Raw genomic sequence first — 12,091 nt, forward strand, 5'->3', positions numbered from 1 at the left:
GTGAAGGACCCCACTCATTGACGTCTATATGCCCTAATGGGACATATGGACAGGGGTTCATACACCTTCCAAACATTTGATGTGTACGGATGTAGCCATCTTTAACTTGATTCTGATAACTTGCTGGAGCGAGATATCACACAACAAAAGCCATTGAAAAGTCATTGAAAATGTCAAGCTAAGTGTTAGGAATCTGCCAGGTACTACGTCCAGGTATACTCCTGGGATTAATCAATCCACACCTGAGGCCAGACCTGTTCGACTGACATCGTCTCCCACCAACCAGGGTGGCAGGTTCAGGAGTGGGAGAGCCTATCGCGGCCTGGTCAGTCAGAGTTAGCTCCGCCCCCTGTCCTTTATTACCTGCCCTGTTCTCTTCCTCATTGCTTGTAATTCTTCTGGATTCCTGGCCTCACTGCTGCTCGCTCCAGCCTGCTTCTGCCTTGCTGCAGTTCCGCTCAACCTGCCTTGCTTTGCCCCTGGCTTGCTTCTGTCTCCGTGCCCACGTTGGTATACTCCCTTCCTCCTGGTCCTGACTCCCATTCACCGCTCCGTTTCCTCGTGGCGTTCCGTGGCTACTGCCCCTTACCTTGCGTGTTCCCTGTTTGTTCTCCCGTGCACTTAGACAGCGTAGGGACTGCCGCCCAGTTGTACCCCGTCCCCTAGGGCGGGTCGTTGCAAGTAGGCAGGGACAGGGCGGTGGGTAGATTAGGGCTCACTTTCCCATCACCTCCTTCCTGTCATTACATAATTACAAGCCCTTACCTAGTCTACCATTTCTCCTACGCTGACGCCATCATGGACCCCCTTGAGACCCTGACCCAGCAGATGCAGGGCCTCTCCCTACAGGTCCAGGCCCTGGCCCAGAGGGTCAACCAGGGTGACGCTGCTTTAGTAGTACCCCTCACCTCACCTCTAGAACCTGACCTCAAGTTACCTGACCGGTTCTCAGGGGACCGTAAGACGTTTCTCTCCTTCCGGGAGAGTTGCAGACTGTATTTCCGCCTAAAACCCCACTCCTCAGGTTCCGAGAACCAGCGGGTGGGTATCATCATATCCCGACTCCAGGAAGGGCCCCAAGAGTGGGCCTTCTCCTTGGCTCCTGACGCCCCTGAACTTTCCTCTGTGGATCGTTTTTTCTCTGCCCTCGGACTCATTTACGATGAGGCTGACAGGACTGCTTTAGCCGAGAGTCAGCTGGTGACCTTACGTCAGGGTAGGAGACCGGTTGAGGAATACTGTTCTGATTTTAGGAAGTGGTGCGTAGCTTCTCAGTGGAACGATCCGGCCCTAAGGTGCCAGTTTAGGTTAGGATTATCTGACGCCCTGAAGGATCTGCTGGTTAGCTACCCCTCGTCTGACTCCCTTGACCAGGTTATGGCCCTAGCAGTACGACTTGACCGACGTCTCAGGGAACGTCAGCTTGAACGCTTCAATGTGCTCCCCTCTGACTTTTCTGCGATCCCCCCCGAGGTCCCGTCTCCTCGCCCCTCCACGGAGGACTCGGAGGTACCTATGCAACTCGGGGCCTCCATGTCCCCTCGACAACGTAGGGAGTTTCGCAGAATGAATGGTCTCTGCTTCTACTGTGGGGACGACAAGCATCTACTGAACACCTGTCCCAGGCGCAAGAATAAGAAGCCGGAAAACTCCCGCGCCTAAGTGATCATCGGGGAGGTCACTTGGGCGCACAGGTATTTCCCGTTAATGTGAAACGCAATAAAATTTTGCTTCCCTTTCAGGTCTCGTTTGCTGGCCGGTCTGCCACGGGCAGTGCTTTCGTGGATTCTGGCTCATCTGCTAATATCATGTCTGTGGAATTTGCTATGTCTCTAAAAATGCCTTTTATTGATTTACCTTATCCTATCCCTGTAGTAGGTATCGACTCAACTCCCCTTGCTAATGGTTATTTTACTCAGCATACTCCTGTTTTTGAACTCCTGGTTGGCTCCATGCATTTGGAGCAGTGCTCTGTACTGGTGATGCAGGGATTATCGTCCGATCTGGTATTAGGTCTTCCCTGGTTGCAGTTACATAATCCCACGTTTGATTGGAATACTGGGGATCTCACCAAATGGGGTAGTGAATGTCTTATGTCATGTCTTTCTGTTAACTCTATTTCTCCCCGGGAGGAGGTAAACACGCTTCCTGAGTTTGTTCAGGACTTCGCCGATGTGTTTTCTAAGGAGGCCTCCGAGGTGTTGCCCCCCCCATAGAGATTACGATTGCGCCATCGATTTGGTGCCTGGTGCCAAGCTTCCTAAGGGTAGGATATTTAACCTTTCATGTCCTGAACGTGAAGCTATGAGGGTGTATATCCAAGAATGCCTGGCCAAGGGTTTCATTCGCCCCTCGACTTCTCCTGTAGGTGCTGGCTTCTTCTTCGTGGGGAAGAAGGATGGTGGTCTTAGGCCGTGCATTGATTATCGTAACCTGAATAAGGTCACCGTAAGGAATCAGTACCCACTTCCTTTGATTCCGGATCTTTTTAATCAGGTTCAGGGAGCCCAATGGTTTTCCAAGTTCGATCTACGGGGGGCATATAACCTTATCCGCATCAAAGAGGGGGATGAGTGGAAAACTGCGTTCAACACACCCGAGGGTCATTTCGAATACCTGGTCATGCCCTTTGGGTTGTGTAATGCCCCTGCTGTCTTCCAGAATTTTATTAATGAAATCCTGAGAGAGTACCTGGGTAATTTTCTTGTTGTGTACCTTGATGACATACTGGTGTTTTCCAAGGACTGGTCCTCCCACGTGGAGCATGTCAGGAAGGTGCTCCAGGTCCTTCGGGAGAATAATCTGTTTGCTAAGACTGAAAAATGTGTCTTTGGGGTACAGGAGATACCATTTTTAGGGCAAATCCTCACTCCTCATGAATTCCGCATGGACCCTGCCAAGGTTCAGGCTGTGGCGGAATGGGTCCAACCTGCCTCCCTTAAGGCCTTACAGTGTTTTTTAGGTTTCGCCAACTATTACAGGAGATTTATTGCCAACTTCTCGGTCGTCGCTAAGCCTCTTACGGACCTTACTCGCAAGGGTGCTGATGTCCTCCATTGGCCCCTTGAGGCCGTCCAGGCCTTTGAGACCCTCAAGAAGTGCTTTATCTCGGCCCCCGTTCTGATTCAGCCCAACCAAGAGGAGCCATTTATTGTGGAGGTTGACGCATCCGAGGTGGGAGTGGGGGCCGTCTTGTCCCAGGGTACTCAGGGAAAACCATGACTCCGCTCTATCTGGTCATCCTGGCATCTTGGGCACCAAACACCTAATTACCAGAAACTATTGGTGGCCTGGGCTGCCTAAAGACGTTAGGGCTTACGTCGCCGCTTGTGAGGTTTGCGCTAGGTCCAAAACCCCTAGGTCCCGACCTGCAGGCCTACTACGTTCCTTGCCCATTCCCCAGAGACCTTGGACCCATATCTCCATGGATTTTATCACCGATTTTCCTCCATCTCAGGGCAAGTCGGTGGTGTGGGTGGTAGTCGACCGCTTCAGCAAGATGTGCCACTTTGTGCCCCTTAAGAAGCTACCTAACGCCAAGACGTTAGCTTCTTTGTTTGTGAAACACATCCTGCGCCTCCATGGGGCCCCAGTCAATATCGTTTCTGACAGAGGGGTACAATTTGTTTCCTTATTTTGGAGAGCTTTTTGTAAAAAGTTGGAGATTGATCTGTCCTTCTCCTCTGCCTTCCATCCCGAAACCAATGGCCAAACGGAAAGGACTAACCAATCCCTGGAACAATATTTAAGGTGTTTCATCTCTGACTGTCAATTCGATTGGGTCTCATTCCTTCCCCTTGCTGAATTTTCCCTGAATAACCGGGTCAGTAACTCGTCAGGGGTCTCCCCGTTTTTCTGTAATTTCGGGTTTAACCCAAGGTTCTCCTCTGTCTCCCCTGGTTGTTCCAATAATCCTGAGGTAGAGGATGTTCATCGGGAACTGTGCACTGTCTGGGCCCATGTTCAGAAGAACCTATTTGCGTCCCAGAGCGCACAAAAGATTCAGGCGGATAGTAGACGTTCTGCTAACCCCCGGTTTGTCGTCGGGGATTTGGTCTGGTTGTCGTCCAGGAACTTGCGCCTTAAGGTCCCGTCCAGGAAGTTTGCTCCCCGATTTATTGGACCTTATAAGATCATTGAAGTCCTCAACCCTGTATCCTTCCGTCTGGAGCTGCCCCCATCCTTTCGCATACATGACGTCTTCCATGCCTCCCTCCTTAAACGCTGCTCCCCGTCCTGGTCCCCCTCGAGGATACCTCCTGTTCCCGTTCTCACCCCTGAGGGGGTGGAATTCGAGGTGGCCAAGATTATGGACAGTAGGATGGTCCAGGGCTCCCTCCAGTACCTGGTCCATTGGAGAGGATACGGGCCGGAGGAGAGGACTTGGGTACCTGCCCGTGATGTTCACGCTGGGGTATTGATCAGGAGGTTCCACCTTCTCTTCCCTACTAAACCGGGTCCTCTTAGCAAGGGTCCGGTGGCCCCTCATAAAAGGGGGAGTACTGTTAGGAATCTGCCAGGTACTACGTCCAGGTATACTCCTGGGATTAATCAATCCACACCTGAGGCCAGACCTGTTCGACTGACATCGTCTCCCACCAACCAGGGTGGCAGGCTCAGGAGTGGGAGAGCCTATCGCGGCCTGGTCAGTCAGAGTTAGCTCCGCCCCCTGTCCTTTATTACCTGCCCTGTTCTCTTCCTCATTGCTTGTAATTCTTCTGGATTCCTGGCCTCACTGCTGCTCGCTCCAGCCTGCTTCTGCCTTGCTGCAGTTCCGCTCAACCTGCCTTGCTTTGCCCCTGGCTTGCTTCTGTCTCCGTGCCCACGTTGGTATACTCACTTCCTCCTGGTCCTGACTCCCATTCACCGCTCCGTTTCCTCGTGGCGTTCCGTGGCTACTGCCCCTTACCTTGCGTGTTCCCTGTTTGTTCTCCCGTGCACTTAGACAGCGTAGGGACCGCCGCCCAGTTGTACCCCGTCGCCTAGGGCGGGTCGTTGCAAGTAGGCAGGGACAGGGCGGTGGGTAGATTAGGGCTCACTTTCCCATCACCTCCTTCCTGTCATTACACTAAGGGATCTAGTCACTGTTTATTTAATGCGCTAAAAATCAAGTTATAAAAGATATATGTTAAAATGTTGGCTAATAGACTGTTGGGACCATCGAGACCATACAGGATTTACAACAAGGAGAAAAGCCCCAGACAATACTAGGAGATTGTTTTCTCTTTTACAGATTGCGGAAAAATCTAAACTTCCGTCTCTCTTTTTATCACTTGATGCCGAAAAGGCATTTGATAGAGTTAATTTGGATTATGCCTTTTCAGTTTTATCTATATTTGGATTTGAGGGACCCATATACTCAGCCATTCAAGCACTCTACTCTACTCTACTCTAGTCCAACGGCCAAGACTTATGTAAATGGGGCCCTTTCAAGTCAGTTCACTTCTACTAACGGTACCCGACAGGGATGCCCTCTCTCCCCAATCTTCTTTAACCTCTCCATTGAACCCCTTGCGGAAATGCTATGCTCCAATCCTGCTATCTCTGGCATTCAGGTAGGAAAATTTTCGCAGACGATGTGATTGTAATTTGTACTGACCCTGTAAACTCTTTAGCGGCTACGTTTGAAGTACTCGATAGATTTAGTCAGGTCTCTTTTTATAAACTAAATAAAGATAAATCCCAAATTCTTCCCCTCAACATCCCCCTCACTTCCATGCAGGATTTGAAACAACGATATCTGCTTGATTGGCAAACAGGAGAAATATCCTATCTAGGAATTAAACTAACAACTCCATCCACTAAAACATATGAACGAAACTTCCCTCCTATCCTCGACATTCTCTGAAAATACATTATACATTACTCTAAATATACTGTGTCCTGGTTGGGAAGTGTGTCCGTCTACAAAATGATGCTTCTCCCGAAGTACCTATACCTTTTTCGGACTGTACCAATTCATTTGTCAAATTCTTTTTTTTCAGCTGCGCATAAGATGCTAATGAATTTTGTGTGGAACAATAAACATCCACGTATATCTGCTTCAACTCACTAGACACAGACGGGTGGGTGGTATAGTAGTCCCTAACATTCGAGACTACTATAGAGCTTGTGTTTTAGACCAACTATCCCATTGGTGGCAAAATAATACGGAAAAACATTGGGTAGATATTGAAACTCAACTAAGCGGGAATGCGACTTTGCAAACAGGGCTTATAAATGATATGTGTCACCTCCCCAACCCTCCTGTGTACTTAACCTCCATTTCTACCTCTTGTACGATGTGGTCTCGATTTATTTCCTCTGTTCCTCATACTTGCACTATCCCTCTTCAGAAGCTACCTCTTTATTACTAATTGAGGACCATATCCCTTCCATTGATTCATCTGTGTGGTGAGCTAATGGCATGCTCTCCATAAATGACCTATATAACCAGGGGGGCACCCTAACATTCCAACACATCTCCGAAAAGTTTCAAGTTTCCAATAAAGACTTCTATAAGTTTCTTCAAATTCAATATTTCTTACAAAACAAGGTACCTAACTCTAATTGTATCATGAAGGAGATTCTACAACATCTCTCGAATAGATCTCCGAAACGAAAAGGTATATACTTTTTCTACAACTTGTCAACAGGGAAAAACACATTTATAAAGACTCCCCCCTTGCTCAGGTGGGAAGGAGAGCTTTCCTCCACATTTTATGTTGATCAATGGGAAACTGCATTTCACCTTGTGTATAAGATTTTCCAAAGCACCTCCTATCATGAAGCAGTTTCAAAAAACAGTTTGAGATGGTATTTTTACCCTTCTAGATTACATTTAATATTCTCCACATCCTCACCCACATGCTGGAGAATTTGTGGGTCTATAGGTACCCTCTTACACATATTATGGGACTGCCCTAAGATCCAACCCCTGTGGAAACACGCCCACAATATTCAGAATATTACTGATATGATGTTCTCACTAACTCCTGAATTAGCCCTACTATTCATTGACCTGGAAGGGTTCCCACCTCCCTATGCCACAGTAGACGCCCATGTACTTATGGCTACTAAATTGGTGATTACAAGATATTGGAGGAAATTGTCCCCTCCCCTTATCCAAGAAGTAGTGACTCTGGTCAATACTCCTTATATGTATGAACAAATGCTGGCTAACCAAGATATGCAGCAATCCAAACTTAGAAACAAATGGAAGTGTTGGTTCTATAACACATACTTCAAGAACTGATCCTTTAGGATTTTAATTCTGGTCCTGATATGGGTCTATAGTCCTCCTATGGGGTGCAGAGGATTGTCTTCTGGAGGTTTGCTTGATTTGGAGTGGTTTATATATTACTTTATGTCTGAATTACCTCCTTGGCATGATACTTGTAACATCTATTTCATCTATAAAGGTCATGCACTGTTGTAACGAAACGCTAACTGTATAAGATTCTCATTTAATCTAATGTTGTTCTGTTACCCCATCCTTTGTACAATGTACAATTATTTTGTTTTGTTGATGTTAATGTGAAAAACTTGAATAAAAATGTATTGATTTAAAAAAAAAAAAAATTCAAGTTATAGACGGCTACATCTGTATTTACGTCATAGTCGGGAGTGGGATAGTATGGAGATAACTTAGATCCTGGCCATTTAACCACTTAGATCCTTAAGGGGTTAAACAGAAGAATACATTTAATAAAAAATAAACATAATTCTTATAACTGCAACTATAAAAGTTTGAACAATTATAACGCTATTTATCCTGCACGATGAACGCCATAGAAAAAATAAATATAAGAATTGCATATTTTTGGTCACTGCCACCCTTCAAAATATGAAATAAAAAGTGATTTCAAAGTGGAATGTACCACAAAATGGTACTAATAAACACAACTCGCCCTGCAAAAAAACAAGCCCTTACACCATCTATGGAAAAATAAAAAAAGGATGGTCTCAGAATATAGCAAAACTGGTTCCTACAAAATCTTCAGCTAAAAAAACAAGTCTTCATACAGCTATATTGTAACAATTTTATTGATAAATAAATCTCTGTTAGGGAAGTGAAGTCTTTGTGTTTTAGAGCTCAAACAACGGGACATTGGCTGCTCCATATATCGCCGAAAATATAGTCATGTAATAAAAAAGATTGTCCCCGGAGCTCCTGTAAAGTTATCAATGTAGTGTGGTGAAGATTATAACACCTCACCACTCTGTGGATTCCCGAATCCAATACCAGTTTAATGTCATGTTGTCTCGGGATCCTCACAACGCTGTCCACTACTCTTCCCTCTGCCAGAACGCTACAGACGAGGATCAGAAAGATCCAAAACACGTATAAATCAATTCTCTGTGCCTCCCTCTTTGGATCCACTGTACACCTCAGTGCAGCCCTCCAGGCCAGCACTTGTGTAAGATTGAGGGAGAAAACGCTACTGCACAGGATCTCACATTTAATATTATACTCACGAGATAAAAGCATTAAAAAAAAAAAACAGAGAAAATTCTGTGGTATGCATACCTCCCAACCTTCAAGTATCACAAAGAGGAACAATCGATGAGGCTCACATAGCATGCCAGGGCAATTTTTTTTCCTTTTAAACCATGCCTCTAATCCCACCCAATCCCCACTCATACACACCTGGTTCAGCCCACACAGTATCATGTTGCCATAGTGCCTCCCACACAGTATAATGCCAAATAGCTGCTCCCACACAGTATAATTCCTTCTAGCTGCCCCCACACAGTATAATTCCCCCTAGCTGCCACCATACAGTATAATGCCCCCATAGCTGCCACCATACAGTATAATGCCCCCATAGATGCACCCATACAGTATAATGCCCACACAGACGCCCCATTTAGTATAATGTCCATACAGATACCCCCATACAATATAATGTCCACACAGATGCCCCAATTCAGTATAATGCCCAAACAAATTCCATCATACAGCATAATGCCCCATAGCTGTCCCCATACAGCATACTGGCCCCATACAGTATAATTCCCCCATACACTATAATGCCCCCATAGCTGCCCCCATACAGTATAATGCCACGTAGCCACCCCCATAAAGTATAATGCCCCCACAGCTGCCCCATACAGTATAATTCCCCCATAGCTTCCCCCATATAGTATAATGCCTATTTATCTGCCACCACACAGTATAATGCCACCTTAGCTGCCCCTAGTGCCAGTGCCCACATATAAAATGCCAGTGGCCACATAGATAGTGCCACAGTGCCCATGTAGATAGTGTCACACACAGTGCCCATGTACATAGCGCCACAGTGTCCCCTGTAGATAGTGACACCCCCCCTTAAAGATAGTGATACCCCCCTGTAAATAGAGCTACCCCCCTGTAGCCATTGGGACTCCCTCTGGGGCGGAATCCCCAGCCAGAGCATCGGCCACGCTTTTGCCGGGGATTCCATTCAAGGAGGAGCCCCTGATGTGACTTTCCATATATGAACAGTGACGTCAGTGTCTCCTCCTGGAGCGGAATCCCTGGCCAAAGCGTTGCCGACGCTCTGGCCTGGGTATTCCGCTCCTGCAGGGAATCCCTGACATCACTGTCCATATAAAGACAGTGACGTCAGTGACTCCTCCTGGAGCGAAATCCCTGGCTAGAGCGTTGCCGACACTCTGGCCGGGGATTCAGCTCCAGGAGGAGCCACTGACATCAGTGCCAATGGCGGATCATCATAGAGCATTTTGAGCGGCCGCCCAAAGTACAATGTAGTTTTGTCGCATTATTGCCACGATTTTTCCGCGAATCGCGGCAAAAAACATGGCGAAACGGCATTGTATATGTCCTGCAAAAGGACTTGTAGACATTAGGTCACATGACCTCATCTCTGAAGTTCTTACTACTGTTTAGAGACCAGCTGGTCACATGAACGCAGGTCCATGAGCAGCAGCAAGACTCCACAAAGAAGACTGAGGTGAGCTGCTATGTAAGTATAAGGGGATGGATTTGTTTAAGGGATCTGTATTTAGTGGTCTGGTGTGGGGACTGTATTTAGGGGGTCTGGTTTGAGGACTATATTTAGGGGGTCTGGTCTGTATTTAGGAAGTTTGGTGTCTGTATTAGTTTAAGGGGTCTGGGGTGTGTATTTGGGGGGTCTGAGTTCTGTATCAGTTTAAGGGGTTTAGGGTCTGTATATTTAGGGGTCTGTGTTAGTTTAAGGGGTCTGTATTTAGGGGGTCTGTATGAGTTTGACGTCTGGTGTCTGTATTAGTTTATGGGGTCTAATTAGGGGGCCTGTTCTAGGGTCTGTATTAGTTTAGGGGTCTGTATTTAGGGGTCGGGTCTGGGGTCTGTATTAGATTAGAGGGTCTGGTCTGGGGTCAGTATTACTTAAGGGAGTCAGGTCTGGGGTCATTATTAGTGTAGGGGGTCAGGTCTGGGGTCTGTATTTAGGGGGTCTGAATTAGTTTGAGGTCTGGGGTCTGTATTTAGGGGGTCTGTAGTTAGGGGTCTGGGGTCTGTATTAGTTTATGGGGTCTGTATTTAGGGGGCCTGGTCGAGGGTCTGTATTAGATTAGGGGTCTGTATTTAGGGGTCTGGTCTGGGGTCTGTATTAGATTAGGGGGTCTGGCCTGGGGTCTGTATTACTTAAGGGAGTCAGGTCTGGGGTCATTATTAGTGTAGGAGGTCAGGTCTGGGGTCTGTATTTAGGGGGTCTGTATTAGTTTGAGGTCTGGGGTCTGTATTTAGGGGGTCTGTTTTTAGGGGTCTGGGGTCTTTATTAGTTTATGGGGTCTGTATTTAGGGGAGCCGGTCTAGGGTCTGTATTAGTTTAGGGGTCTTTATTTAGGGGTCTGTATTAGTTTAGGGGGTCTGGTCTGGGGTCTGTATTAAGGAAGGGAGGATTGGGGTCATTAATAGTGTAGAGGGTCGGGTCTGGGGTCTGTATTTAGGGGTCCTGTCTGAGGTCTGTATTTATTTAGAGTGCTTGTTCTAGGGCCTTTATTTGTTAAGGTGGGTCTGGTCTGGGGACTGCAATAGTTTAGAAGGTCTGGGTCTGTATGTATTCTATGATCTAGGCTGGGGTCCAAATTTATTAGTCTGAGTAAAAGGGGTTGTCCGGGCACATCGATAGGTCATCAGTATAAAAAAAGGTCTGTGCCCGGACAACCCCTTTAATGTACGTTCTGAGCCTTGGTATCTAAATTTGTGTGTTTCTATAGAGGCTGGAAATGGCTGCAGAAGTGATGGGTAAAGATGTCTCATCAGGAGAAGTTGCCATAACGGTCTGCGTCAGATGGAGAAGAAAAGAAAACTACTCCAGTCAGAGAAGACATCACCTGTGAGTCACTGGATCTATAAGGGATCCTGACATGTCAGTTGTAGGAAATCCTTGTATTCTACATATTTTTTTGTACCTAGGACTAATAGACAAATGCGTGTTACCATTCCCATTGTCAAGAGGAAGTGTGATACTGTCAGCGATGGTTGGAGACTGTCAGTATGTAGGGACACAGCCCTTTGACAAGAGGAATCGCTACACCCATTTGTCTATTTTGTTATTATTTATTACATTTTCTTTAACCCTTTCCCGACCTATGATGAAAATGAACATCATGGTCGGGTATTAGTTCCCGCACAAGGACGTTCATTTTCATCACTATTTCAAACTGTCACTGTGTGTATACACAGAGCGACAAGACCGCGCTGCCAGCTGTCCCCAGCTGACACAACAGTCTTGACGGTCAGCAGACCATCGCCGCTGCTTTCGGAAATTAACCCCTTAAATGCGGCGACCGATTTGCGATCGCCGCATTTAATGGGTTTGAAGCATATCGGCAGAACCCACGAAGTGATTGTGGGGGCTGCCGATGCTTGTTGTGGCGATCGGAGGCCAGACAATGGCCTCTGGGCTGAAATGTACGGAAGCCTATGAGGACAAGCCGTAGGCTGGTCCTCCGAGGCTTCCTGTCAGTGTGACTGTCACGTCACAATGACAGTTAGGGTATGTTCACACGCCCTATTTATGGACGTAATTCAGGCATTTTACGCCTCGAATTATAGCTGAAAAAACGGATCCAAACCAAGCTTTTTTTTATGCGCCGCTGTCTAAAGACGGCGCGTAAAAAG

At 46.9% G+C, this 12,091-nt stretch overlaps 1 protein-coding gene across 5 annotated transcripts in view; it reads left to right on the forward strand.

Moving 5' to 3' along the window:
* Positions 1–12,091, forward strand: part of MEI1 (meiotic double-stranded break formation protein 1) — a 957,414-nt gene that overhangs the window by 553,462 nt on the left and 391,861 nt on the right. The gene's annotated exons all lie outside the window — the stretch shown is intronic.

This window comes from Rhinoderma darwinii, chromosome 7, assembly GCF_050947455.1.
Source record: "Rhinoderma darwinii isolate aRhiDar2 chromosome 7, aRhiDar2.hap1, whole genome shotgun sequence".
NCBI classification, from domain to species: Eukaryota; Metazoa; Chordata; class Amphibia; order Anura; family Rhinodermatidae; genus Rhinoderma; species Rhinoderma darwinii.